General features: G+C 42.8%; 1 long non-coding RNA gene and 1 pseudogene across 1 annotated transcript; both read left to right on the top strand.

Moving 5' to 3' along the window:
- Positions 1 to 1,759: 1,759 nt before the first annotated feature.
- Positions 1,760 to 2,398, top strand: LOC132515582 (mpv17-like protein 2; annotated as a pseudogene).
- A 1,955-nt stretch (positions 2,399 to 4,353) lies between these two features.
- LOC132516311 (uncharacterized) lies at positions 4,354 to 6,585 on the top strand. Its single transcript, XR_009539295.1, has 3 exons — positions 4,354 to 4,569; positions 5,681 to 5,818; positions 6,183 to 6,585. It is a non-coding gene; the product is annotated as an uncharacterized LOC132516311 (long non-coding RNA).
- The last annotated feature ends 976 nt before the right edge of the window (positions 6,586 to 7,561 follow it).

The raw sequence follows: 7,561 nt of genomic DNA, 5'->3' as shown, positions 1-7,561 counted from the left end.
CCCCCTCCACAAAACCCAAAAAGCCACACACACACAAACCAAAAGAAATAAAAGATTAAATAGAATCCAGAGTCTTATAATATACAAAATGTCCAGGATACAAAACCAAAACAAAACAAAACAAAAAACAACTCATCATACCAGGAACCAGGAAAGTCACAACTTGAATGAGAAAGATAATCAACAGATGTCAACACTGAGATGAATCAAATGTTGGAGTAATCTGACAAGGATTTAAAGCAGCCATCACAAAAATGATTCAATAAACAATTATGAATTCTCTGGAAACAAATGAAAAACATCTCAGCAAAGAAATCTAAGTTATAAAAAAGAACCAAATGGAAATTACAGTACTAAAATATACAATAACAAAAATAAAAAACTCAGTGAATGGCTTGACAGTAGAGTGAAGATGATAGAAGATAGAATCAGTGAACTTGAGGATGGGTCAACAGATTTACCCAATCTGAGCAACAGAGAGAAAATAGACTGAAACAAACAAACAAACAAATAAACAGAGTTTCAGAGACCAGAGGGACAATAGCAAAAGAACTAACAATGATATCATTAGAGTCTCAGAAGGAGAGGAGAGAGAGTGGGACTAAAAATGTATTTGAAGAAATAATGGCTAAAACCTCCCCAATTTAATGAAATACGTACACCTACAGATTCAAGAAGCTGAGCAAATTCTAAATAGGATAAACTCAGAGAAACTGATGCCAAGTCATTATAATTAAATGTTCAAAAACTAAAGACAATGAAAAAGTCTTGAAAGCATCCAGAATGAAACTACTTGTTACTTATAAGTTACATTAGTTTGAATGACAGTGGATATCTCTTTTGAAACTGTGGAGGCTCAGGTTAAGTGGTACAACAGTTTTTCAGGTACGGAGAGAAAAGAACTGTCAACCATGAATTCTATATCTGGTGAAAATATCCTTCAAGAATTAGGGGAAAGTAAAGACATTTTCAGATGAAGAAAAGCTAAGAGAATTTATTGCTAGAAAATGTATCCTTAGAGAATGGATGAAAAGAAATTGTCTAAACAGAAAGAAAATGGTAGCAGAAGGAGGCTTGGAAATTCAAAAAGGAATGAAGACTGTCAGAGTGGATAGGGGTAAATAGAATATGCAATCTTTTCTCTCATGAGTTTTCTTACATATTTTGTGGTAGAGGCAAAATTTAAAAACCATCTACTGTGGTATTCAGTATCTCTAAGGCGAGTGTTTAAGTCTATGATACTTAAAAAGTGTGAAGGGTAAAGGGATCTCAATGGAAGTAAGGTGTTAACACTTAACTCTTAGTGGTAAAACATCAATACCAGTAGAGTACAATAAGTTATGTACATATCTCATAATACTTAGAGCAAACACCAATAAAACTATGATAGACTCAAAACACTAAATAAATCAACATGGAATCCTAAAAATATGTTCAGGTAATGCACAGGAAGGTAGAAAGATAAAGAGGAATAGGAAACAAAGAAACTAAACAGAAAATAAAAAATAACATCATAGCCCTAAGCCCCAACATAGCACTAATTAAATGTAAATGGGCTAAATACACTAATTAAAAGGCAGAGATTGGCAGAGTAGACCAAAAACAAAATAAAATAAACAATTACCCCAAGAACACATGATCCAACAATATGCTATGTACAAGTAACTCACTTCAAATACAACAACGTAGATGGGGTGAAATTATAAGAATGGAAAAAGATACACCATGAAAATATTGATTAAAGAAGTAGGGGCAGGTGATGGTATATGGTGGTTGGAACTGGCTGTATGGCCTGTAGGCTGCAGGGCAGCCCTTGTTCCAAGGCCATGCACTGTTCATCACCAATAATCTGGGCTGTGGCACTCTCATGGAGGCTGGGGACAATACATACCTACCAGTCCTGGGAGATTTGTGCCTGGCCTTGACAGAAGTTTGACCCAAGGTGCTCATCAAGTACGTTTCTGGTGGCCTACAGCATGGGCCCCTTCATACAATGCTGATACCTTTGCCTGGACTACCTGCTCCCTGTGTCCAACTGCTGTGGCCTCCTAAACATCCTCAGGAATGTCCTTGTCAACCAGTTGATGGTTTTCCCTGTGCTGGGTCTCTGGTACTTCTTGGAGGGCTGGATGCTGGCTGAGAGCTGCCAGGAGCTGTGGGACAAGTTCTGGGAATTCTTCAAGGCTGACTGGTATGTGAGGCCAGCTGAGCAACTGGTGAATTTCTATTCATGGCTCCTACCTACCCCCAGTTCTGAGTCACCTACACCAACAGCCTGATACTGGGCTGGGACAGGTACCTCTCCTTCCTGAAGTACCAGATCCTAGGCCTTGTGATGCTCCCAGGCTTTGTGGTCCTCTGTACCATGCAGACTGAACTGCCTCATCCCCCAACATGATGTCAGACAGGGCAAGGCTAACCCCCTCAGCTGACTATCCTCCTGGGAGGGAAGGGGAATGGGCTCCCATGGCAGGCCAGGCCAGGGTCCTGGGCTGAATCCTAGCCTCACCCAACTTCTGAGCATCTAGCTGGGCTGCCCCTTCGAAACCCTCTGCCTGGCCTCAGTTTCCTTACCTGGAACAAAACCATGAAGATGGACAGATATCACCCAGCCCTTCTCACCAGGAGCCTCAGTGACTGGTGACTGAGATGTCACATCTTCAGCACTGGGTCCCAGCCAGTCAGCCAGTTCCAACCCCCAAGTCTTCAACACTGCTGTGGGCAGGGCTCTGGTCTGAGCAGCTGCACTGAGCTCCCTCAAGCCCTGGGACTAGGGTAGGGACATCATCCATCCCCCAAAAGCAGTGTCCAGCCTGGAGTTGGTTCCCAGAATCTGGAACCTTAGGCAGGGTTTCATCTTTCTCTGGTCATGGACTATAGAGATTCCATTAAATTCTCTTGGTAATTAAAAAAAAAAAAACCCGAGTGGTCATATTAATATCAGATAATGTAGAATTCAGAGCAAAGAAAATTACTAGACAGAGAGGAAAGAGGGACATTACATAATGTTAAAAGAATCAACTCACCAAGAAGACATAACAATCCTAAACATATATGCACCAAATAATAGAGCCTCAAAATACATGAAGCAAAAACTGATAAAGTTGAAAGGAGAAATGGACAAATCCAGCATTATAGCTGGTGACTTCAAAACCACAGTTTCAGCAATTGATACCACTAATATACAGAAAATCAGCAAAAATCTAGAGCAGAGCAAACAATCAAGAGGATCTAATTGACATATACAGAATGCTCCATCCAAAACACACATTAATTTTCAAATGCCCATGGACCATTCTCCAAGATAGACTATATTCTGTGTCATAAATAACAATAACCAAAATAAAAAAGTCAATGTATGTGTTCAATAGCTGAATGGAGGAGACAAAAGAGTCAGTCAGCTTGGAGACAGGGCAGTAGAAATTACCCAAACTGAATAACAAAGAAAAAATATACTTGGAGGAAAAAAACCCAGAGCCTCAAGGACCTATGGAACTATAACTAAAGATCTATCATTTGCATCATTAGAATCCCAGAGGAGAAGAGAAGTGTGGGTGGTGATCTGAAAAAGTAGTCCAAGAAATAATGGCTGAAAAATTCCAAAATTTGGCAAAAGACATAAACCTAGACATTCAAGAAGCTGAACGAATCTCAAATAAGAAAAAACAAAGAAATCCACACCAAGACACATTATAGTCAAACTTCTAAAAATTAAACAAAATATCTTGAAAGTGGAGAGAGAGAACTGATACCTTATCAATAGGGATAAATATTAGAACGACAGTTTAGTTTTCTTCAGGAACTGCAGAGGCTAGGAAGAAGTGGCAAATATATTTAAGTGCTGAAATAAAAGAACTGTCAACCTAGAATCCTATATTCAGTGAAAACATCCTTCATAAATGAAGAGGAAGCCATGACATTCTCAAATGAAGGGAGACTAAGATAATTTGTTGCCAGCAGTCCTACCCTAAAAGAATGGTTAAAAAATTCTCTAAATGGAAAGGAAACAATAAAAGAAGGAATCTTGGAATACCAAGAAGAAGAAAGAACACAGTAAGCAAAAATATGGGTAAATACAATAGACTTTTCCTCTTAAGTTTTCTAAATTGTTTTTGATGGTTGAAACAAGAATTATAACCCTATTTGAAATGGTTCAAAATGTATATAGAAGAAATAGTTAAGACATTTATGTTTTAAATGGGGGAGGGTACAGGGAGGTAAGTTTTCTATATTTACTCAAACTGGTAAAATCATGCCACCAGGAGACTGTAATAAGTGATGTAGATATAATGTAACACCTAGAACAAATACTAAAGAAGCTGTAAAAAGAGATATACTAAAAACACCATAGATAAATCAAAACTGAAGTCTAAAAATTGTTCAGGTAATGCACAGGAAAGCAGGAGACATAAACAAGGAATATTGGTCTGTAGTTTTCTTTTTGTGTTTTATCTTTGTTTTTGGTATCAGGGTAGCAAAACGGCTGGTTGAAAGTAACACAAGTTTCTTCAACTGAAAAAGTGAAGGAATAACAGGACCTACTTCAGAGGGATGACTGTGGGGCTTAAGGTAATGCATGTAAAACAAATGCATTGATGCTCAGCACATGTAGTATATAATTCAACTCCAATAAATGATCACTCTAATTTTTCCTTAATAACGCAGTCTTACTTCCCAGTTCAAGATCACCCTGGACTACAGTCTGAATCTACCCATTTTTTGTAGTTTTAAAATTTATGTTCCCAAATTGATCTGAAACAGCTATACATTTGATGCAATATATACACATAGATAGAAATTAGGATGATGGGGGAAACGAAATCCTATTAGTTAAATAAATTATGTCATCAGGTCTCCATTCCTGGCTGAGTCTCTGTCATGGAGGCCTCACATTCCTGCAGGCCCTTTCTTCTAGGTGGTCCCACAGCTGGGACCATGCTTACACCCTGCTGTCTCCAAGTCCACAGAAAGTCCCAGAATTCAGCCTCATTGGCTCAGGTTGGGTCACGTGCTCATTTCTGAACCAATAACTGTGGCCAGGCAGATACAGGACTCCGGTTGGCCAGGTTGATATGAGGGTGGAGTGATTTCTGCAGGACCCCCGAGGACTTAGAGGGCTGCCCAGAGGTTTCTCAAGGAAGATTAGGAAGCTGATATCAAAGGCAAGGCCTGGATGCTGCATGGGCAGAATCATGTTCAGAGTCAGAGTTGAGCCTTATATTTCTTTTCTCGGGCTGCCATAACAAAGTGGACTGGGTGGCTTAAACATCAGAAATTCATTGTCTCACAGTTCCAAGAGGCTAGAAGTCCCAGATCAAGGTGTTGGCAAGGTTGTTTCCTTCAAGGGCTGTGAGGAAGCATCTGTTCCTCGCCTCTCTCCTAGCTTGTGGTGGGTTGCTGGCAATCTTCGGCATTCCTTGTTGTGAAGAAACATCAACCTGGTCTCTGCCTTCATCTTCACACGTCCTTCTCCCTGCGTGCATGTCTGTGTCTAAATTTCTTGTTTTTATTAGGACCTTAGTGATATTGAATTAGGGCCCATCCTAATGACCGCATTTTAACTTGTTACCTGTGTAAATACCCTATCTCCAAATGAGGTCACATTCTGAGTTACTTGGGGTTAGGACTTCAACATATGAATTCTTGGAGGACAATTCAACATGTGATTTTTTTTTTTTAGCTGTGCCCTGCGACATGTGGGATCTTAGTTCTCTGACCAGGGATCGAACCCGCACCCCCTGAGGTGGACATGAGGAGTCTTAACCACTGGACCACCAGGGAAGTCCCACAACACATGAATTTTTTCAACCCACAACAGGTATGGGGGCTGCCATGCAAGGTTCTCTTTCCTGGGCCAGTGCACCCGTGCTCTAGTGGAGGTGAGTATTAACCTCAGCTGAAGGGAGCTGACTTCCAGCTCACCCTGAAAAAGCTGAGGTTACATTCTCCCCAGTTGGTGACCTCCAATTAATGACCAGTGGACACAGGTACAAAAGGCCCAGCTCATTGCTGGAGGGGCACCACGCTCCAGGGCTCCCTGTGGGCTCAGGCTGGGGCCAGACCCGAGCTGAGCCCTCAGCCTTGCCTGGCTCCTCTCCTTCCTCCCGTTTCCCTCGCCCCCCTCCTGAGAGCCCCCTCCACAAGCCACTTGCCCACAGGTCCCCATCCTACTCTGCTTCTAGGAACCCAGCCTACACTGGATCCCTGGCTGGCACAGCCTCACCTACACGGCCACCCTCCTGAGGAACACATTCTTCCCTGAGAGGGGATGAGTGTAAAAGGACCATCTTGTCAGACTCGGAGAAAGAGAGGGGCTGGCATCTTGAGGTCTTTTTAACCCAAACTCCTGCTGCGAACTCATCCCAATTCTCCCCACGTCTGCTCCAGGGCCTCATTCCATCCACCCTCTCCATGTAATTCCCACGTTCTCTCCGATCCAGGTTTGATCAACAGAATGTTATAAACAAGTCCCAGAAAAAAGGAAAATCAGCATCTCCTCAGGGCAGCCACTGTCTAATTGGCAAGTTGTTCTCTAGTCAATATTTTTGTTTTCTTGATTTTTATATAGATAAAGAATTAAGCTAATTAATATACACTTCTTTCCTTCTTCAAGTCTTGGGAACAGCTTTGCCCCAAAGTGAATTGGTTATCAGATTTCAATAAAGGGTCTACCTTTGCAATTACAGTTCATTAGTAGATTTACAAGGGAGGGAAGATGGTTAACTCCCACTCAGAGGATGGCTTTGAATTTCAGTTGCGTGGGTATATCCTGGCTCAAAGGTCTGTGAAAAATGGGATGAAAATTCCAACACCTCATCTGTCCCAGTTGCAAATATAATTATGTGGGAGAAGACAGACATGGGGAGGGGACTTCTGTGCTAGGAGGAGATGCCTCCCCCCTCTTCAGAGCTGCCTCGTGGTTGGAAGGCTGGGTCACTGGAGCCCGACTGGCATCAGGTGTGCTGGCCTGGGGAAGGGCTGCTCTGCTCATGGGGCTGCAATCTCTGGGGATTTGGGTCCGGGCAGCCTTGGTCCTCTACTGAGCTACAATTTCTTGGGTACCTACCGTATGCCGGAAGATTTCCATGGGTTTTCTAACTTGAGAGTGATCATTTGACAGACCCATTTTACAGACGGGTATGTGCAGGGCACTGGGCTACGAGTGAGGAGCGGGGAGGATTTTGAAGGTGTTCAGTGGAGACTCAGAGATATGCAGGATTTGCTCAAGGCACTTGAGCTGGAAATGGAATTGGAAGCCAGGCCCATTACCTCCAAATTTCCTGCTATTTTCACTCCCTCTTTGCCTCCATCTGGCAGATCTTCAAGTGGATGGGGGCCCTGGAACCTGCCGTCCAAGGAGACCCTGCTTCCGTCCAGGCCTGGGTGGGAGACCGGCTCTGGCCTCTGGCACACGAGACGCTGGATGCGTCCCTCCCCTTCTCTGAGGCATCCCGTCCCTCTGTGAGGGGGGATTGGTGCTTCCTGTGTCCTTGGCTGCTTCTGCTGAGGGCTTGCTGAGATGCTGCTGTGGAACGTGCCTTGGCCCGTGCTCAGCACACAG

This window comes from Lagenorhynchus albirostris, chromosome 2 (assembly GCF_949774975.1).
Source record: "Lagenorhynchus albirostris chromosome 2, mLagAlb1.1, whole genome shotgun sequence".
NCBI classification, from domain to species: Eukaryota; Metazoa; Chordata; class Mammalia; order Artiodactyla; family Delphinidae; genus Lagenorhynchus; species Lagenorhynchus albirostris.
This window is presented reverse-complemented; position numbering and strand designations above follow the sequence as displayed.